Source organism: Callorhinus ursinus, unplaced genomic scaffold (genome assembly GCF_003265705.2).
Source record: "Callorhinus ursinus isolate GAN/ISIS: 27379988/994484 unplaced genomic scaffold, GSC_fseal_2.0 scaffold19, whole genome shotgun sequence".
Lineage (NCBI taxonomy): Eukaryota > Metazoa > Chordata > Mammalia > Carnivora > Otariidae > Callorhinus > Callorhinus ursinus.
This window is the reverse complement of record NW_027397081.1, coordinates 30,117,700-30,140,141: the sequence shown is the minus strand read 5'-3', so window position 1 is coordinate 30,140,141 and position 22,442 is coordinate 30,117,700. Positions and strand designations below refer to the sequence as shown.

General features: G+C 46.7%; 1 protein-coding gene and 1 long non-coding RNA gene across 3 annotated transcripts in view; one reads left to right on the top strand and one right to left on the bottom strand.

Moving 5' to 3' along the window:
* Positions 1–3,342: 3,342 nt before the first annotated feature.
* On the bottom strand, positions 3,343–21,534 carry LOC141374558 (uncharacterized). Its single transcript, XR_012381562.1, has 5 exons — positions 21,360–21,534; positions 12,274–12,416; positions 8,251–8,375; positions 4,672–4,722; positions 3,343–3,474 (listed from the first exon to the last, which is right to left on the bottom strand). It is a non-coding gene; the product is annotated as an uncharacterized lncRNA (long non-coding RNA).
* A 270-nt stretch (positions 21,535–21,804) lies between these two features.
* The window catches only part of B3GAT1 (beta-1,3-glucuronyltransferase 1), a 28,981-nt gene continuing 28,343 nt past the window's right edge, over positions 21,805–22,442 (top strand). The window contains exon 1 of one of the 2 annotated variants that reach the window (XM_073904015.1): positions 21,805–22,176. The gene's annotated coding sequence lies outside the window, so the exon portion shown is untranslated. The remainder of the gene's footprint in view (positions 22,177–22,442) is intronic. The other variant, XM_025893987.2, reaches the window with a different exon arrangement.

The following is a 22,442-nucleotide window of genomic DNA, read 5'->3' as shown; positions in this document are numbered from 1 at the left end:
TGGCCCTGGATCTACCCCCGGGTCCTTCTACAACTCAGTCAGTCACCCGACAAAGATTTCTGCCAGAACAACATGACCCAAACCCATGGCATCAGGGCTCTTCCTAGAGCCAGGGCTGGCTGGGGTCTCAACAGTGGCCTGGGGGGCTGGGACCTGTGCCTGTGACCTGGCCCCTCACATCGAGGATGGAGGGGAAAGCCTGGGAGACTCTCTCCCTGCAGGATCTGCCCTCTCACAGAGGCGGAGCTCTCCAATGGCTATGATGCCTCAGCAACTTCAAAAAATAATTATCTCTGTGCCACGCTTCTCTCTCAGAGCTGCTGGGACCAAAAGAACATCTCTACCTCAGGGGGGGGAAAAAAACAAGGGACAGAAACTCTCAGGATAAATACAGCCAGCCGGATAGCATGACTCTGCTGAGCTAGAGTTTTGGGGGTTTTGTTTTATTTTTCTTTTCTCTTTGCGGAGATGCTTCATAAAACTGCTGTGGGGCACAAACACCTCCTCTCACTAAGATGCTCCGCAGGAGAAGGGAGGGAAGAACTGATGGCTCTGAAAAGTGTCTGAATAAGCCAATTAGGTTGATAGCAGGCCCAGAGCTCAGACCCCTGTCTTAACGGGCAAGTCAGAGTAGTAAGTGGGGATTTCCGGCCAGTTAACCAGTTCTATGCCTCCTAGGATTGTTCAGGCATTTTGACCCCAATCCTAGTTCTGTCCAGCCACCCGAGGCCCTCACAGGGCATGACGGACCTGCGTGGAAGTCATATTTCCCGTGGGGGAGCTTTGTAAGAGCACCTCGCCTGGGGACAGCAGTTGGACCCTCGTCAGAGGACCCTCCCCCAGATGCAGACAAGGGTTGGATTTCAGTCTGGCTGTCCTCTTTGAGGACTGCAAGTGTCTTCCTCTATGATCAGGAGCAGCTTCAGAAGGAAGTCCTCCTTCATGAGAGGGAAAGGGATCAAACACCTACCTCATTCTGACAGACTTCCGTCAGGGATGGTAGTATTGACGTCAACACTAAAGTTATTGAGATATATAGATATATATATATAGATATAGATATATATATATATATATATATCGCAATTAATAAACATTTCGTATTCATTAAGCACCTGTTATGTGCATAGGACTTCCTGCGCAATAGAAACAAAAGCAGACCACGGCCAACCCATAACCTTTAACACACTGAAAACAGTCCTCAAAAAGCACTCACTCGTTTCCATTCATTCACGCACTGACTCAGCATTTAATTTCATCACCTGTGAGGCCCCAGCACTCAGGGGGGCACCTCCGGAAATGCTAGGATAAGTCAGACACACTTTCTAGCCTTATGAGGAATGCATTCTGTTGGATAAAAATGAATTCTGATTCACAAAGAAACAGAGAGGAAGCCCAGGGTGGTGGTGACTTTTGAGCTGGGCCTGGGAGCCGTTCAGTAGGAGTTCTGCAGCTGGGAAAGAGAATGATCACCTTCTAAGTAAAGAGAACAGCATTACACATTGGAGAGGGGAGTGGCAAGCACAATAACAAATAACGGGCAATAAGGGGCAGAATGTGATAAATGTCAAATGAGTGTCTCTGACAGTAAATGCCAGACAAGTTAGAGAAAAATGCCCATTTGAATCGGGGTGGTCAGGAAAGACTATACAGAGAGCGAAGTTTTTAACAGGATCTTACAAAACAAGCAGGCCTTGCCTGGACAGCTAGAGAAAGGGGAGCTCATTCCTCATAGAGGATAAGGTCGACAAGGAGCAGATAGCAGGACATCTGGAACCCATGACCACCGAATCGGGAGCTTGTTAATGGACGTGGCAGGGGTGAAATGTGAAATCCAAGGGAGTGGCTTGAGGAGAGGAGCGTTTTGCCCATTCAGAAGCAGAAGATCCTAGAGATACGGTGCTGTGATGTCTGGCAAACTGGGATAGGCGCACAGGAGGCAGGCCAACCACAGTCTCCAAGGCCTGCTCAGCCCACCCTTGGGGGTGTGCCCCTTGCCACTCAGAGGACAAGCGCCCTTCCCTCCAACGTCACTCACACCGTGTGGAGCATTTGCTGCTCGTTATACAGAAAGAGGTTTTTCTATCAAAAGCAAAATGGAAACATCAAGTTCTCCTGAACACAATTTATCTTGAAAATACAATTTTCCACTTTCTCTCTGTGGGTGGTAAGAGCTCCCTTCTTCCCTTATTGCTCTGGGCACTTTCTTCACAAGACACACCATTTCTCTTGAAGCCCTGGGAGCCCAGACGACCCCTCTTGTCCTTGGTGCAATGGCAGCCAGCCACCGCCAGTGGCCAAGCCTGAGGACTCACCAGCACTTACTGGGGGGAACCTGGGAGGAGTAGGCAGCGTTTAAAACTCTGCAGCCTGACTTCCAAAGAGAGGAATAATGCAGGATATGAAGGTCAAATATAATCCCACCAGCCACGGCTAACAGTTTGGTAAATTTCCTCCTAGTATGTTTTTACAGATTTTATACCGCCGATGTCACGTTATATGTACAGTTGTGTATCCATTTTCTTACGCACTTCCCAACGTCTCTTTGTAACACAATTGTCTGCAAATCTCTTGCCTGGCTCATTCTTGGAATCCCAGCTCAGATGGTCTTTCTTCCAGGAAGACCTCTCCGACCACTCTCACCTCAGGTAATGGTCTCTCTTGTGGGCTATTTCAGTCCTGACTTCTTACGAGAATTGCCTTGGTATGTGAGGGCCATGACGGCAAGACATGTGTCTGTCTTGATAATTTATGCCTCGTATAGTTCTTAATACATATTAGGTATTTAATAAATGTTTGTTGGATGGGTGGATGTCATTCTTTATATTTAATGGTAACATAATAATTTGTCACAAGGACATACTATAATTATACCATAATTGTTAAACAATTCCGTTTTTCTTTTTTTTTCTTACAGTTTTATTGAGATATAATTGACCTATAAATTGTACCAGTTTTAGGTGTATCACCTAGTGATCTGGTGCATGGGTATATTGTGAACTTATCGCCAAGGTAAGTTTGCACAACATCCGTCTCGTCACGTGTTACGGTGTTTTTTCTTGTGACGGTGAACACTCTAAATCGCCTCATTTGCTTCTTGCCTCCCCCACTAAATGGTAAGTTCACAAAGTACAGGAGCCATGTCCTTTCTATTCGCCAACATGTCCCCAACATCAACTGTAGTACTTAGAACCTTACCGATCTTGAAATTTATTGAATAAATGATTTAAAGAAGAAATGAACGTTTGGGTTGCTATTGTACTAAACAACACTGGGATGAACATCCTTGTGGGTGAATCTCAAACACAAAGGAGGAGTATTTACGCAGATTGTTTGGACATATATAAAGGCTTTTAATACGTGTGTCCACACTATCTCAGGTAAAGGCAGATTATTTCGGCAGCCGGCGTAAGAGAATGATGCTAGTATGTCCTCGACTCGTTGCAGCACATCCAAAGTCTACCTTTTAAATCTCTGTAAATACAGTTGGTGAAAACAGTATCTCATTTATGTCAGTGTGCATTTATTTGACTCCTAGGAAGAGTTAACATTTTTAAAATGTTTCTTAGGCATTGTTATTTTGACCCTTCCATGTATGATTTTTGCCCATCTTCTTACAAGGGTCTTAGTATTTTTCTTACTAATATAGGCATGAGCTCTTCAGATCATTTATTCTTTGTTTTTGATAGCTTTAACTTTTTCCATTACATTTGCCTTTTCATTGCCAAATACTTTTGATGCATAGAGTTTTTAAAATGTAATCAAATCCACTGTTATTTATTTCATCACTTTTATGCCTAGAATTCCCTTTTTCATTTAGAGGCAAGCACAGACTTAAAGTTTCTTCTAATTTCAATATGGCTTGATTTTCTCCTCTTAACATAGATCTCTTGTGATATACAGTATAAAGTGAAATTCTTAGCTGCTTACTTTTCCCAAAGAACAAGCCATTTTTTTCAACAGTGTTCAATCACTCACCTCTTCTCATACTGAGATGCCATACCTCCTATATTCTATTCAGGGCCCTTACCTGGGTTATCCTGTGCTCTAAATCTCTCTCCTCTTCCTTAACTACTACACAGTCTTAGTTAGTGATGATTTATAATATGTGCTAATATATGGTAAAACAAACCCCCTCATTCAACTTCTCTGTCATAATTCTTAGCTATTTTCACCTGCATATTTTTTCAAATGAACTTATTATTTTGTCAAGTCTTCCTCGCCCCATGAAAAAACTCGGAGTTTGAGGAAAAATGAAACCTATGAGTTAATAAGGGAAGAATTGATATATTTATGATGTCCAGGCTTCCCACTTGCCTTTCTTATTTGTTTGGGTGGGGCATGAGGGCAGGCCATGGCGTGTGCCACAACTCTAGGAAGCACCCAGGCCTCCTGGCAGAGGGCACGGGGCAGAGCTATGCCCATCCTGGTGTGGAGGGCTCTCTGAAAGAGCTATCGGTATGAGATCCATAACGACAGCTCTTTTAGGCAGGATCGATAGCTAATTTAGAGCCCAAATGAACATTTTGATCTGAAATAATTTGGTAATTTGGGCCAAAGTAAGATAAGAAATAGGATGCAGAAAGTAGCAATATCATGGCATAATTACAAAAAGAAATTTTTTAAAAAGCACTCGTAAACATGAATCCCATTCTTAGCTCTGCTGCTTACCAGCTGCATAACCAGGACATCAGTTCCCCTCTCTGGGCTTGGTTTTTGCATCTGTGAAGTGAATAGGTTGGATTAGATAGTGTTGAAATTCTTTTTCTTCTCTGAGCTTCTACCAGCCAACTTGCAAACTATTGTACCTACATTTGTTTACTGATTAGAAAAATTTGGAAGATCCCGTTCATTGGTCCCTAACCCCAATTATACAGAACACAGTTTAACTTCGGCATTATTATCTGTGACCTTTACAATAAAAAAGGCACTGAACTGGATTCCTAGGGTGTTTGCCCCCATGCTGAGGCAGGGCATGGGGATAGGAGTCAGAGGGTCAAGACTGGATAACAGTGATCTGGTCAGTCTCCCTTCCTCCATGACCAATGAAATGGGACCAGCATGGGGGCCACAGCCAAAGTGACAGGGCTTGGGAGGTTCTGAGAGGAGCAGGCACAGGGGACAGCTTATTACTGCAGGACAGCAGTAGGCAGAACGTGCTGAGTGCCATGGACACTGTAGTGGGCTCAAAGTCTTCAGGGTAAGCCTTCATACTCCTACAAAGTGTACAGTCAGATCCCCAGTGACTTCTAGTGACTTCGAGGGGAAGGACTCATTCCCTGGGTCCTCACTGCTGCAGAGGTGAGTTCTAATTCTGAAACACCCATCAACCCAGACAAGGCTTTGCAGAGGCCCACCAGGTATAGCCCTGACTAAAATAAATGGATAAAATAGCTGACTCCTCCGCAAAGCTCTATTGTACAGACCTAAGTGAGCTAACAGTGCCTGAATCCACAGTATTCATAGTGCCTGAATCAGGAATGGATAAGGAACAATTGATAAGGAACACAGCCCTGTTACAGGGCTAGAAGTATCTGGGGACATCATAGGAAGAGTAATGATACAGTGAAGTTGGATCTGAAGCCAAATCCAAGCTAACCACTCAGCAGCTGTACAGCATTGGGTATATTGTTTAACTTCTTTGAGCCTCTGTCTCTTCACCTATAAAATGGGTATTATTCATTAAATGAGTTAGCATTGGTAAAGTGCCTTACACAGGAGATGTAATCAATAAATGTTACTTTCGTCCTTTCCTCTTTATCAACCCAGAAGCAGAGATAAATTAGAAAGAAATGTGATCAAAAACATTTCACATACCAGCTCCCCCCATCTTAACAATGTAAATTGGATCCTCTGCTCAAGCTTCCCTTCCTCACCAGTGAAATGGGAATGATGATGCACACAGCAGACAGGAGATCAGTAGACAGATGTGAATGTTCTTTAACAAAAAGTGCCTTGAAAAGGTAAGGTAAGACTCTGGTTTTTAAAGAATGGAGAAGCGCACCTCTCTAATGACCCCACAGAGCATGCAGTTGATGTGTGGCTGCATGCAGGGTCGCTTCATGGTAATTAGTGCTCAATTCCCATCATTAGACACATCCAGCAGGCAGCCTGCATCTCTGAGAGGAGCCTTCTGCCTGCTGAAGCTAATGATGATGTTGCCGTGTTAACCTTCCCCAGGGGTGTTCTCCATCGCTGGGCAGTCAGAAGATGAGCTATTTTCTGGCTTGGCTTTGCTCTCACAGCTGGACAGCCGCCTCTGGGCTAGAACCACGGGACTCTCCTACAGTGGTTTTCCTTCACTGTGATGTTATTTTCCAAGAAAATAGGATCAGAGGATTCAGATACACTCCCTGACTCTCTGAGAAAAATTAATGTAGATGACATGTCCCTCGGGTCACTGGGCATCTGCAGCTACCCATGTGTGGAATGCCTTCTCCCAGTCCCTCTCCCCTAGGACTCCTCATTCCCCTTCAAGGCTCAGTTTGCAGTGCCCAGAACCTACCACATCATACTGTTTATCTAATCTCATTCCCGGGAGTGTAAGCTTCTCCAGGGCAGACTACATCTTATTCACATTTGTGTCTCCAGTGCATGGCTCATAATAGGCACTCAGCAAAAGACAAATTTAAACAGACCTGAATTCCACCAAAAGTCCATGCACTGAGGACCTAGAGCTGCCTAACAGTTAACTTCGGGAAGCAGGGGCAGTGGGCATGAGGGAAGCTTATGGACACTAAGAAGGAGAGGGACTGCCAGAAAGTGGGCACTTTGGCGGTGAAACATCCCCCAACCCAGAAATACCACCCCACAATGGGACCAGAGGGCCTGCTTTTGCCAAGAGACCCCTAAATTTTGAGTTCTACCTATAGCGACCATATTTTCTAAGCCAAAAATCTAGAAAATTAAGATAAAAATTAAATAGCATATGGTGACCCATTTAAGGAGTTCTAATTACTGAAGTGAATATAATCATTAGAAGCCAATAGTTATAAAACCCAGTACCCAGAACTATCAGAAAAAGAAGCTTCTTGGAGGAAGGGGTGAATTAACTTCATTATGCTTTGGGTTGGGATGTGACGAACCCATCCTAAGCAAAACTAATAAAGTACTTTGCAGGTTAATGCACTGACAACTGATTCTGGCTCCCAGGCGACCCTGAAGGAGAGGTCATGAAGGGCTATAGTTTCCCCTTCCCAATGCCCAGGGAGAAGAAATTTCCCTGCAGAGAGAAGAAATTTCCTCAGATCCTATCTCAGTTGGCCAGACATATTAATTTGACCCATTGAAGGACAGAGAAACCTGGGTTCTATTCGGAGCTCTCAGACACTCTGTGATGTTGGGCAGATCACCTGGAGCCTCAGTTTCCAAATTTAGAAAATGGGTGTATTGGGTCAGTCGATGGTTTCCAACATCTGGAGCTCCCCTGAGGTACTTGGAACACCGTGGAGGTTCTCCAAGCCCTGCACCCACCCCACCCCGTCTCATTGCCCCAGCTCACATGGCTTCACCTCCCTGAAGCAGAAACAACAACTTTTTTAACTGTTTTTTTTTTAACTTTTTCAATTCTGTTACTTTTTTTTTTTTAACAATTTGAACTTTTAATTCTATAAGGTTGGGAAATCATGGAAGGTTTATGATGAGAAAGATGTTAACAGCTAACTTTTTTTGGAAGGGTATATATATAGTATTTCTTTTTTTATTATTATTTGGAAATTACTATTAACAGCTAACTTTTTTGGGGAGGGTATACATATATATAGTATTTCTTTTTTTATTATTATTATGTTCAGTTAGCCAACATATAGTACATCATAAGTTTTTGTTGTAGTGTTCAACAATTCATTAGTTGCATATAACACCCAGTGCTCATCACCACACGTGCCCTCCTTAATACCCATCACCCGGTTACCCCATGCCCCTACCCTCCTCCCTTCTGTAACCCTCAGTTTGGTTCCTGGAGTCCAGAGTCTCTCATGGTTTGTCTCCCTCTCTGATTTCTTCCCATTCAGTTTTCCCTCCCTTCCCCTGTGGTCCTCTACTCTATTCCTTATGTTCCACACATGAGTGAAACCATATGATAATTGTCTTTCTCTGCTTGACTTATTTCACTTAGCATCATCCCCTCCAGTCCCATCCACGTCATTGTAAATGGTGGGTATGCATCCTTTCTGGTGGCTGAGTAACATCCCCTTGTATACATGGACCACATCTTCTTTATCCGTTCGTCTGTTGGAGGGCATCTTTTACCTGTTTTAAATAGTGGAGCATTTCATACAGTTTTGTTTGGAAGAACCAAGTATGTACACCACTGGACTGGATGATCTCTAAGAATCTTTCTGGCTCTTGTTCCAGGTCTGGTATCCTCAGTGGACCTGGGGAATAGAGCAGAGCCTGGCTAAAGTCGGTATCGTGGGCAGCCCCGTGAGGGGACATCCTTGTAGAAGGAGGTGGCATGAAAGGACCAGGATGTCAGGTAACGTTTTCCCCACACAATCAGACAGCTTGGACCAGAAAGACTTGGGCATTATCATCCTCCTGCCATAGCTATGTGCCCTTGAGCAAGTGCTTTAGCCTCTCTGACATTTGGTTTCCTCATCTGTTGATTAAAAAGAAAGTGCTTCCTTGAAAGGTCGATCTGACACATGGAAGCAGAAGGGCGAGCCTTCCTGGGAGCAGATCTCCTTCCCTTCCTACTGGAAGGAAAGAACACTGGCTTGCTGATTCTAAGAAATAGCATTCCTTTGCTCAGAACTCTGTTTTTAGTGTTTTTCTTTATAGAGGCTTAATTGGGAAGAAAAAAATATATAATCTTCTTGCATTGTTATTAAAAGCATCAGTTAATCCTGCTGTGAAGAGCTGCAATTTACTTGGGAGGGGCTGAGGAACAGTGAGTCCTCCAGAACAGAGCCATCATTGGTTTATAAGCCCTCCAGGCTCCTGGCTTCTAGCTGGGCACTCCACTGTCCCTACTGATATGCCAGGTGCAAGGGAGGGCAGGGAGGAGTATGACCCTACCCTGATAGACATCCAGGAAAGGGAAGGCGAGCTTGGTCCTCCCCTCACTTGGAGTGTGTCCCTCAGCTAAATATACTTACACCCAACAAGCAGGCTTGGGTAGGGATGTATTAGTACTTGTGGGCCCTGCATATTTTATGCTAAGCAGCAGTTCAAGCCTCAGACTCCTAGGTACATTCCTGTCTGTTCACTGCTCAGCAGTTGCTTTCCTCTAGAGTCAGTACTCCTAGTATTTACCCCAACCTTTGTACAGACTAGAAACTTCAGTCCATACAGGAGGTCCCTTTCTATAGCCATCAGACCTTACTGTATCAGTGTCTGATAGCCTGACCTTCTCCTGGGCTCCTCTGTGCCAAGCTCCCTACCTGCCCGGCTTTTAGCCTACCTCAACTTTGCATTGCCTTTGTGAGCCATCTGGCTGGCTTCTCTGCGGTTAACACCTGCTGTATTTGCTGTCCTGCACTGCCCTGCACTGCCCCATCTCTTGACCTCACCATCCCCAGATGTACTTGCTCTCAAGTAAAAGCTTCAGGTCTAGGAGACCTCGGTTCTAGAGTCTGCCCAGTTCCTTTTGGATATTGTCAAGCCCATCACCATGCCTCCTTTACTTGAGGATCAAGGTTCTTTATCACTGTGGTGCTAAACTGACTATACCAGACTAATTCGCTGCAGAATTACTAAGAAGTACTTAGTTTAGACATAGACATACATGCCGTCAAAGACATTTAGAATTAAGAAGATTCTTAGACCCAGCTCATCTAGACCAACTATCCCATTTCAAGGTTAAAAAGACTCAAGCCCCAAGGAGGGAAGTGAGTGCTAGAAGTCACACAGCAAGCCAATCACTTATAAAGGTAATAACGGTTCCTCTGGACACTACAGCATGATGGAGATGGGTTAGGTATCTCTTGCTTAGAGACAAGAGCAGGACTAAATGGTAGGGGTAGAGGCCAGGGCTCAATAGCAGGAAAATGGAAGTGACATTTAGCTAATGGTGAGCTTCTCTGGCTTCTTCAAGGTCAGTGTTGATAGAACTTGGGTCCCAAGAGATAAAAGGAAGTTTCTGAAAAACATTTGGTCCATCCACTCCCTCCAGTAACCTCAGTGTGCTCACAGGCTCTCTTGCAAGCAAATTTGTTACCATTCTCTTTCCCTTGTACTCAGCGCAGCTAACATGCGCCAGTGAAATGCACCCAAAGGACCTGTGAACAAAGGTAAATGAGATCTGCGTTTCTGCATTCCTGAATGCTCATGGAATGTGGGCATCAGGACAAGTACAGGAGGGAGAACACACTCCTCTGGGTCACCCTCACTTTCTACCTGGTCCTTGATCCAGAGCTACACTCCCAGGGAGTTAAGATGAGGGAGAACATCAAGCTTGACCGAAGGAACCACTTGTGCCTCTGGTCTTTTTTGTGTGTGTGAGGGGCTATAGGGCCCCAGTGCCTGATGGTTGTGTCAGAGAAGGAATTTGAAGCCCCACATGCAGAAGAATCCAGCTCAGTCTGCAGCTTGAGCTCAAGAGCTAAATGACACGTAATTCAGTTAAAGGAGAAGGAAGCAAACCTCATCACAACAGTTGAAAACATGAAAACAACAAATAAACAGCTGCTTTGAGCCTGCTACAAGGAGGCCAATTTGATCTTTGCAGAAAGAAAAGTGCCATCTTGCATGTGCGTGTGTGTGCGCGTGTGTGGTGGGGGAAGGGCAGCTCTCTTCAAGAAGCTGCAGCTGTGAGCAGTTCAGAGCACAGCATTAACCAAGTTCCTGGAATAATTTGCTAGATTAGAACTACAGCATTCATAGCACACAGAGTAGGGTCCCGGGTGGCAATACTAATGTACTTGCTGTAATCCCCCCACCACACACACGCACACACATACCCCCTGCCATAGCTGGGCTAGAAGAGAAGATATCTGGAGTCTGAGAGCCAGCAGTCCTAGTCCTGAAAATGCACTCCCACACTCCTAGCCCTCACCCCCACTGCTGGTGAACTGAGACAAACCCTTCCCACTCAATGTGTATGAGGCAAATAGCCTGTTGCAGAACCATGAGGCACCAACTGAAAAGGCAGATTCCTGGGCCCCCTCCCAAATTAGTAAATCAGAATCTCCTAGGGTCCTATGAGTCTGTTTTCACAGGAACCTCAGTGATTCTTTTGTACACAAAAGTTAAAGGTGTACTGAGTGATATATTGCCCCAAGAGCATCAGTTAGCTATTGCTATAATAATTCTACATAGTGAAAAGAGACCCACAAAACCTCAGTGGCTTAAAACAAGTCATTTGTTCTCACAGATGAGCAGGCCAACAGGGAGAACTCAGCTTCGAGCTATAGGTCTGCAAGTGCTGGGGTTCCACATGTAGTTATTCCAGGGCCAGGTCAAGGGGGCAGCAACTCATCTCGCAGCCATGGTAAAGGTAAAAAGGAGAAGAAGAAGGAGGAGAAGGAGAAGGAGAAGAAGCTGCAGCAGCAAAGATCTACAAGGCCTCTAAGGCCCTGCCTCAGAATGCCTTGCTGTCACTTCCACTCCATTCCAACATCTAGATTAAGTTACACGGACAGATCTGGAGTCCAACAGAAAACTAGACCTTCCTGGTCAAGGGCTTGGATTCCTAATTTAGAAGCTAATTCTTGTTCAAATTAGTCCATCTCATAGATAGAATTAGAATTAGAAGCTGGGTGATGATTTGGAAAATACAATCAATTTAGTCCAATTGTTCTTGCATGTCAGCTCCATCCAATAATGAAGAATTTGCTCCTCGGGCTCTATGGCTGACAGTGAGCCATTATCCATAGGAGTGAGGTTAGTCTGATAGAACACAGGAATCAAATAGGTTAAGGGCTGCCTTCTTCCCCCAACAGAGGCTCCCAGCCAGGGCCAGAGGGAGATTAGTGATCAGATTCTACCCAAGGAAAAAAACTTGAGCACAGCGGGACAATTACCTCTATGAGGTCAGATCCCAAGACAGGGCCAGGAAAAGACAAGGCACCCATCTGTGCCTCAGTTTCCTTATACATAATTGGAGGGTAATGAGACCTACCCTACCCACCTCATGGGATTATACTTAGGAACAAACAACATAATTTATGTAAAACCTCATTTATTCATTCACTCATTTTTAATAAACATTTATAATATCTGATATTCATTAGACATCTAGCATGTACCAAACACTGCTAGGTAAAAGAGCTGATTTAATAAATAAGTCACAGTCTGAACTTCCATGGAACTCATGTGAAACTATACACTTACCTAATAAATAGTAGGGATGGTGGTGATGATAATGATGACAATAATGATGATTAGGCATTCACCCCAGAAGATACTGCTAGCCAGGGCCTGATTGTAATGTACAGTGAAAGATTGTTCCTTCCATTGCTCATCTTGGCTACGAGCTAAGAGAGATTAAAATGCTTTTATACAAAGCAAATAATATACATATTTTATGAAATACATTTCTCTGCCTGTTTAATTGTGGGATCTTCAAGAAAGGCAGACAGATTCACCATTCACCACTGAGATGACTGGATTAGGTTTTAGCTTTCAGCCTCAGGAGGGCCCCCGACCATTATAATGTCAGGTATGAATGAGGTTCACATTATAATGTCCTGGTTCTGCAGGCTTGCTGGGGGTCTGAGTATGCAGGAGGACTACTGACCATGCATGGCCTCAGTGTGCCTAGTTGTAAAGCTATGATGTCCACTCTCCCATTGCTTAAGTTTTCTTAGGCCTGATTTATTGCAAATAAATCTTCTGAAACTCAAAAAAATGATAACAGTTTACCAGAGAACAAGGAAAATTTCATTAGAAATGGTCTATCCCAGCATCTCTGGTGGTCTTCCTAATTTCTTTCACTCCCAAGACACTCCCAGCCTCCCCCATAATCCGTAATAAAGACATTTCAGTATCCTCCTCCCCCCAAAATTTAAGAGCTTTAAAAGTGGTTTCAAATTGGAGATATGCTGAGGCTTCTTGTATAGCAACTGTGGAGTTCTACTAGGTGTTCTGTGGGTGACCGTAGCTAGGCTAGGCCTAGGAGAGTACTCTGGAATTGCCCTAGCTACATCAATAGGCTAATGTCACGTAACAAGGTGGGTTTACCAACAAGCTGATGACCCACAGTTTGGGAGACCTCTTTTCTCAACCTCAGAGTTAAGTCATGGGAAGCCTGCTTTCAGATTCTGCCAGTTGGGCCACCAGGGTGTTGAAAGGAATGTAATTTGACTTGGGGGACCCACTGTGCCTGGACATCATCATACCGTCACTACACCAAAAACATGTCATTAATTCCATAGAATATTGTCTTTACCCACTCTGCTGTATCTCCTTAGTTGTCCCTTTTCCCTATTAGACTGCAAGCTCATTGAAGGTAAGTAAAATGTACTGCCTGGAATGGAAACAAGCATCTAGCAGGTGCTCAGTCAATGTTAGTTGAATGGGTGAACAAATGAGTGGATTTTTTTTTAAAGGAAAAACTGAAAGAAGAGAACACATGGAAACTGATTTTTAAAGACATATAATCCTAGAAGTCAAAAGGATTTTAGATATCACTTAGTTAGCAGAAATGGCTATCCCTATATCCTACCACCCACTCAAGGCAAAATCACTAATGGGTCATGGCACTCTGTCCTGCTTACCATAGATGTAGTTTCAGAACACTTCATACATTCACAACCAAGTCACTGAAATTGGCATGCAAAATAAAATTGATTTGCCGTCCTTGATCTAGGTCAGCCCCCTCATTTGAAACATGGGCCCTGTTAACCTTTTCCAATCAGTCCCCAAATATGTTGTTTCTATTCTATGCCTTTTCTAGCTGTCATTTTAAAGAAGATTCTGTCTTTTTCAAAGAAACACAGCTACAGGGCCTGGAAACAACGTTTTATGTGGATGTCAGCCTGGCTTCCACAACGTGATGCCCTCCTGCCAAGCCCAAGTTGGGCTTCCAGAGTCCTAATATTGCTTATGTCCAGATGCAAGAACATATGCCGCTCATGAGTGGCGCTGGCCTCGGTGCTGAAACATAGATATGTATATATGAGACAGTAAAACCTACATTATTGAGGATTTAGGGTGTTTGCTTTGCTGAATGAAGGATTAGAGACCAGAAAGCCCAAAATGACCATCCATTTGCAGAAAACGGAGCTGGAGAATTAGAACTATCAGATATGTGCTCTAACCCAGAGGGCCCTATTAGAGCTCTCCCTGACTCCTTTCCCACCCTTTATCCATCAGTAGGCTATGCGAGGACAGATCACCAGCTCCCCTACAAAGACCCTGAATGCATGCAGCCAGGAAGTAGCCATCGAATGAAAGGCAGTTTTCCCAGTTACAGGCCTGGGTGCAGGCATCTGTGGGTGGGCAACCTGGTGAGCAGCCACAGTGGCCTGAAGGCTAATCATCTGAGCAGGAGGTTCAAGACTGCCATCTTTGGGGTCTCACTGAACAGCCTGCTTCTGAGTAGTGTCCAGGCTTTCAAGTGGCCTTGCCTCCATAATTTCTTCCCAAAGTCTGAGGAAAAGCTTGACCCTCAACATTCAGCACACTTTCCACTCTTATATCCATACCTTTTCCTTGCTGCCCAGAAATCTTGACAGATTCTTTGCTTGTTTGACAAAACCAGAATGGATGTATTCCTCAGTCCCTTTGGCTTCCCATGATCAATGAGGCTGTCAGAGAGTGTTTAGTGTGAATTCTCTCTTTTCCTGTCTTCCATAACACATAGATCAGTCCACACGAAGTTTGGGTAAAGAGCATCAATGTGCACTGATTCTGAGTATCCCCTCCTCAACTCTGCCATTCTCATGGCTCTAGGGAAAAAAAGGAAGAGAGAGAGGGGTGGAGAAAGAAAGAAAGAAGAAAAGAAAGGAAAAGAAGAGAAGAGAAAAAGAAAAGAAATTCACAGGCCTAAGGAATCCAGAGAGGAAGGAGAGAGATCTGCTTCTGATACACTAAGCACAAAAAAATGATTTCTCAGACCTTTTAACACCAAACTTTTCTTTCAGAAAATGCCTGATCAGAAATCACTACTTTAAGTCTGAATTTTACCTGCAACAGTTACAGCCTCCTATTCTTCCTCTCCTACCCAAAAGAAGTCATGATACCAAGCATCTTGGGCAATAAGAAAAAGTTTGGAGGTCATTGCCCAGTGCCTCCCCTCTCCTCCCCTCCTACATTTTGTCTTGGGCAGCATCCTTGCCCAGGTCTCAGCCTGTTGTCCAGACAACCCATTCCTCTTCTTTCTTTCAGAAGAATCCAGTGGTAGGGCACATGGGCAAAGCAGATGGCAAATTGAAACACTGAAACCCCAGGCTTGAGAGGACTGCCAGACTGAAAGCAGGAGCCAAATCTTTCATTTCCCTATTTTTCAGCACCTAGTAGAGGTCCTGGCACAGAGCAGCCTCCCAGAAACTGAGTTGAATGAACGATTGAATGAAATCAAAGCACCCATAAGGGAAGAATCTTAGACCTTCTTTGTCTTCCAAATTCCAAAAGAAGGTGAGAGCGGCTCAGGAGGAGGAAGCCACTTCTGCAGAAGCTCTGCTAACACTGGAGGTCTAAGATGTCTGCCCATTACCCTGGCTGTGGAGGGGAGTCTAGGCAGGAAATTAAGCAACTACATCCATCATATTTATTGAACAGCTCCTCTCTAGAAGACACTTGTGCAGGAGGTCAGTCACGCACATGAATCCTCAAACTCTGAAAGGGAATGTTCTTCTCACTTCACATTGTTCTGTGCTTGCTCTCCACACTCCAGCCTCACTTGCCTTGTTTTTGTTTCTCAAACACACTGAGCATTTTCCTGCCTCCTAACTTTGCCTATTGCTGTTCTCTAGGACTGAGCTCCAGATCTCCAGCTCTGCATGCAACTGGCCCTACCATCCTGCAAGTTACAGCTCAACTCTGACCTCCTGACAGAGGCTTTCCCTGATCCTCCCATGTAAAAAGCCCCTCCCAGGATTCTCCCTAACTCTTTGCCCTGTGATTTCCTTCTTATAACTCATTCAACATCTGTGTTTATTCAGCGTGTTTGCTTGTCTATTATACCCCTACCATATAAGCTCCTGAGCTATACTGGGATGATGAACAGCATGAGTTCTAGAATTAGACTGCCTGCATCAAATGCCAACTTTGTCATTCACTAAACATGTGACCTTGATTAAATTACCTAAATACTATGCCCTGGATTCCTGACCTATAAAATGGAATTTATGATAGAACCTTATCGTTAACAGTGCCTCATAAACAAATGTCATGAAATTTGTTAATGCACATGAAGAATTCAAACATTACCTGGTACACATAAAGGGCCTAGTGGAAGTTAACTTTTCTCATTGCTGTTATTTACTGCCACATCCACTATTACTGCTCTATCCTGGTGCCTAGCTCAGAGTGTAGCATAGAGGAGCTTATAATAGACTCAGAATATCTGCTGAACAAATGAAAGCATCCATGCGTGAATAAGAACCTCCAGAGAAGCCCAGAGAAGGTGTGATGCACTGAGAGGAAAGCAGCTTACTTCCTGAGGTGCCTCAGTCAGGAGAGGCTGCAGGATGAGGGCAGCAGGGCCAGAGCAGGCTCTTGGAGGAACTGAGGGAGCCCCTAGGTCTCACTGTGCCTGACCCAGGCTTGGGTCATAAAGAGTTCTAAAGGGACTTGGGAGAAATGGATTCTGGAGAATAGTTAGAGAGTAGTTGGAGAGGTCAAGGGGCAACCTGGGGTGGTTTGTACTGCCCCAAGAGGACAGAGACTGTTCCCAAGTTTGCCTCAGAAAGATGTACCTCCAAGTCACAGGGCTCTGCTCCCATAGTCTCTCATGCCTCCCTCAGCCACAGGAAAAACAAAGCAAAACAAAACTACAACCACTTTGTGTTGGTGAGGATGTGGAGAAAAAGGAACCCTTGTGCACTGTTGGTGGGAATGCAAACTGATGTAGCCACTCTGGAAAACAGTATGGAGGAGGTTCCTCAAAAAGTTAAAAAATAGAACTACCCTACCATCCAGTATTTGCACTAGTAGGTATTTACCCAAAGAATACAAAAACACTAATTCAAAAGGACATATGTACCCCTACATTACAGCAGCATCATTTACAATAGCCAAATTATGGAAGCAGTCCAAGTGTCCATCGATAGATGAATGGATAAATATGTGGCATATATATTCAATGGAATATTACTCAGCTGTAAAAAAGAATGAAATCTTGCAACAACATGGATGGCTCTAGAGAAGTATAATGGTAAGTGAAATAGTCAGAGAGAGACAAATACCATGATTTCACTGATATGTGGAATTTAAGAAAACCAACAAAGAAAAAAGAGATAAACCAAGAAACAGTCTCTTAACTATAAAGAACAAACAAATGGTTACCAGAGGGGAGGTGGAGCAGGAATAGGTGAAGCAGGTGAAGGGGATTAAGAGTACACTTATCCAGGGGCGCCTGGGTGGCTCAGATGTTTAAGTGTCTGTCTTTGGGTCAGGTCATGATCTCTGGGTCCTGGGATCGAGCTCATCAGGGAGTCTGCTTCTCCCTCTCCCTCTGCTTCTCCCCCTTGTTCATTCTCTCTCTCTCTCTCTCTCTCTCTCTGTCTCAAATGAATAGATAAAATCTTAAAAAAAAAAGAGTACACTTATCCTGATGAGCACTGAGTAATGAATAGAATTGTTGAATCACTAAATTGTATACCTGAAACTAATATAAAACTGTATGCTAACTATACTGGAATTTAAAAAACTGAGATCACTTTGGGAGTCTAAAGCCATGCAACTGCATCCTCCCCAAGGATGCAGGGATTTGAGAAGAGCAAGGTCAGCCTTCTCACTACAGCTCAGGAGGAATCCTGGCCCTGCTGGAGAGGAAGGGAGGGAGCAGGGTGGGAAGGCTGAGAGCCCTGGAGGCCAAAGGACCATTTCCAATTTGTTATGGGGAAACGGGAATATTCAAAATCCAAAGTTCTGACCAGAGACCTCCTGATGAAGAAGAGCTTAAAGGTTTCCTCTCCTTTCTCTGGGCCATGAGCTCAACCACCCAAAACAACACATGCACACACATCCAGCAAGAGCCACTGCAAGAACAAGCCATGTGTGCCTGCCAGACACTTCAGGGCCCTGGGGAATTCACCCTGACTGCACTATCCTCTCAACTCCCACCACTGTGGTGAGGGAGAGGCTGCAATAATGGGTGAGCACATGCAGTGTGTGGTGGGTGGGTAGGGAGTCTTCCTGGACCAGTACATTCACATCAGCCAAATCACTGCTATAGACTCCGAGGTGGGGGATGGCTCCCTAGAAATGGGGGCCCTAACAATTAGACAGCAAAGCCCAGCACTGGATCCCAAATAGGCAGAGAGCAGCTCAGGTGCCTTCTGTTACCTCTCTGGGGTGGTTGGTTAGCTGAGGAGGAAGGGTGGTCAGAAAAGGAAATACCATTACAAATCAGGAGAAGGCCAAAGCTCCTGCTGAAAGAGAGGCCAGCAGAGGCAGAGGGAACCCACAAGGGGAACAATTAACTGATAAGAGTAAACTAATTGTTATTCATATTAAATTAGGGCACAGGTGATTTCAAGAAAACCTACAGACCCTCCCAGATGTTTTTTGGGTTTTGCATTGCAGATGATGGTTTTATGCAATCCTTCTGGGAGTCAGATTGCGGGAGCTGGGCCAAGACCAGAGCAGGGACAGGGCTCCCATCCTGTTTAACTACACAATAAACACATAACGGCTTGTCCCAGAGGACAGACCCAGGCTCTGCATACTGAACATTTTGATGGTAGGCTTTGGGGGCCTCTGAGCAGAGGAGCTCACTTACTCCTGGCAGGGAAGAGGGGGAAGGGGAAGATCAATCATGCAGGGAGATTCAGGGACTACTCCAGATGTTTGGGGCAAGGGCTAAATCGTGGGATGCACTAAATCCAGATGTGGACGGGAAGGAGACCATGAAGGAAAACAGAGAAGAAGGTAGAAGGCAATCATTATGGCCCCAACCACCTTGTGGAGACTGGTGTATGTGTGTGCACATACATGTCTATGTGTTTGGGTGTTCAGGTATACACATCTGCATGCATGCATGCATAAAGGCACTCCCAGGAGTAGGAGAGTTGTATGTGTCTGCATGTGTACCTGCCTCTTTGTGCACATTTTGTATCTATATAGCTGTTTGTGTATTTATGTTTCACGCACTTGGGGTGTTGCCAAAACTTCCCACCGAAACTAATGGCAGGCTGTTCTCTCTTCACTGAGGTTTATCATGCTAATTTTAATCCCACATTATTGTTTTAAGTTGGCTCTAAAAATTAATATTAAAAAATTCTGTAAACAGAGTCTGGGGCAAAATTACAAGACAGGTCCCTAGAAAGGGGTTTTATTATCACTATTGTTCTTATAAGAATAGTGAGGGTGAAGTTTGTCACGCATCCTGTTCCATCTGGTTAGCTTCCCCTTAGTGAAAGGGACAGTACCGGAGAACACCTGCAGAAAGTGTCCACCTGGCCACAGCCTGTCAGGACCAGACAGGACTGGTGACCATTTAGTCTAACACCTAGTTTTATTACTGAAAAGAGTGGCTGTGAAAGACTGACCACCCAGTCACCCAGGTAGTGTCTTCACAATCAGCCTGAAGCTCTTCATTGCCTGAGCTTACCACAAGGAGGCTGTGCCCTGTCCTGGGGGAATTGATGGCGAAATGGGTGTAATGCCTGGCATATCCTCACACACATAGTGCACACATTGCTGATGCTGACATCTTCTGTGGGTTTCAGTTCCTTTGTTTGTAAAACGAGGGACTAGAACTAGCAACTCTACAAGGGCATTTCTGTCCTACCATTTGGTGATTGTATATCCAGGACCAGCAGGTTTAACTGGGGAGACAGGCAGTTTGTACGCCATGCAAACTCATGGTCACGTCTCTCCTCTGTGCTCTCTCTATCTGCCCTTTCCTGCTCCAGTTGTTGTGGTGGGGAAGCAGAATGTGGAGACAAGGAAAACATGGTCTCTGAAAGGTTTCTCTTAGCAGAGTCTTAAGGAGTAAGGGTTACTCCAATAGGGGAAGGAAAAAACAGAGTAGGGATTGCTATAATTCATGCTTCATTAAGAGAATGAGGAAATGATCCTGCACTGTAGCAGAAGGTACTCAGGTTAGATTTGGAAGAACTTCCTTGCTGGCAAGGAGGGCTGTTAAACACAGGAAAGGAAGAGGGAATGAGAGGGTGGAACAGCTGTCCCCAGAGGCAGTAATTATTTTTTCAAATATCTGTGAGATGGTAATGGATGATGAGGCCCCTTCCTCATCTCAAGATCTTGACCAAAGTAGCTGATTCTGAAGCCTCTGCCCCTACCCCCATCCTCCACTCACCATACATATTCAGGGAAGGAGCAGGGCAGGGCCTGCTGGGTAGTGACCAGGGTAGGGAAGGTGGTAGGGGAAGGGGTCCCGTGCTTCTCAGCATCAGCTCAGGGTACATAGAAAAACAGTGCCTGGTGATACTACTTTGATTCTGCAATGCTTGACAGTGGGTCTAGAGTTGGTGGAAGAAAGAAGGCATCAGACCTTGTGGGAGAGTTTGAGCTTCTAAAAAATACTGACATCCTCTGGCCCTGCTAAGACCAGAACGCCAGCTACAGGAGCTGGCCTCTCCTGGGGCTGTGAAGAGAACACGGGGTGGCTCTGACTACAGGTGTCCAGGAAGAGAACAAGTCTGGGGGTACAAATCCTTAAAACATGCCTGACGATAGCCTCTAAGTCTCTGGCAACTTGACACAAGAGCATTTGGAAGTGTCTCCATAGCTAGCTACCTGCCATGCCTATATCTGTACCCCACAATGCATGCACACACATGTGCCTACACAAGCACTCCCTGGCCACACACACCCTCAGCCCATCCAGCACACACAGGCAGGAAACATGCAGGGGCTTCTTTGCCCAAGGAGCCCTGGGAAATTACTGGATAGCCCACTAGCCCCCTTCTCTCCATTTCTGCTCCTTCCTGTTCCTTCCCAGCTCCCTCTCTACCCCACGCATTGCCTCCCTGCTTTCTCTTTGGAATGTCCAGGGCACTGTGGGAGGAGGAGTGGAGGCTAACACTCAGCAGCTGGACATGCCCTTTGACAAGGCAGCAGTGCCGACAGGTGGGGCCGTCCTGTTGGCCGGTGCCCGAGGACCCCCATCTCTACCCCACATAGGCAGCCCCTACCCCGCCCGGCAGGTACCACCCACCCCCACCAGTTATCTCCCACTCCTGGGTGCCTGAAGCCAAGGAAGGAGCCGCACCCTCCCCGCTCCCCAGCTCTGCCTCCCGGTCCCGGAGAACCGCCCCCCAACTGCCCAGCCCGGAAACAATCACCCTTTGAGAAAGGCTGCCAAGCTGGGCGCCAGGAACAGCCAGGATGGAGGCGGGGTGGGATGGGGGTGCAGGCAACGGGCCGGGCGAGCTTTAACTCTAGAGAGCCGAGACCGGCGTGGCTCGGCCCCAGCCCGCAGCCCCTGCTCCAGCGCCTCAAACCGGAGCCGCCTAGGCTGGGGAGGGTTTGTGTGTAGGGGGCGGGGGAGCGATACCAATCCCAAGGGGGGGCTCGCCACCTCCTCCCCGTGCCCCCCGCCTCAGCTGGCGAGGTTGGTACCGCCCATTAGCAGCGCGGGTCCCGCCGGCAGCTAGCGCGCGCTCGGGGGCGGGGGCGGGGGGAGTGGGGGCGGGGAGCAAGGGGTGGGGGCGGGGCGGCAGGCGCTGTCAGAGCCGCGGCTGCACCGGCGCATCCGCTGCCGCCGACGGGACTCCGCACCGGCCGGGTCGGCTCGGCTCCGGCCGCCCCGCGCCTCCCCCTCGCCGCCCCCCGGGCCTGTCCCCCTCGCTTCCCCACCCCATCCCCTGTGCCTCCCCCTCCCCTACTCCCCCGCCCCCTGTCTCCCTGCCTGCGTCCTCCCGCGCGCTCCCAGTCTCCGGCTGCCGCCTCCCTGAGCCCAGAAGGAGCCGAGCCGAGGCGGCGGGCGGGCGCGCGGACCCCGCGGCTATGAAGTGGCCCCCGGGGGCCCGGAGCCCGAGAGCCCCCGGGGAGGGAGGTGCGCGCGGCCCAGGGCAGCAGCCGAGGGGCGCCGGGGCAGGCGCGTAGGGGCCGCCGCCCGCCATGGACCGCTCCGGGGACGATCCGGACTCGCCGCCGCAGGTCAGTGCCCCCGCGCCCCCCGCGCGCCGCCGCGGCGCACAGAGTCCCTTTATGCGTCCCTATCGGTACCCACGCCTTGTCCTCCCGGGTGCGAGTGTGTGTGTGTGTGTGTGTGCGCGCGCGCGCGCGCGCAGCGGGGGCAGCTGGAAAGGGGCCGGGAACCGGGCCGGGGCTGGGAGGCGCTGCCGCCGAGGGGCTGCGAAACAAAACCCGGGCGATGCCTGCCCTCCTCCGGCCGGCCTCAAGGGGAGAGCTGGTTTTCGGCA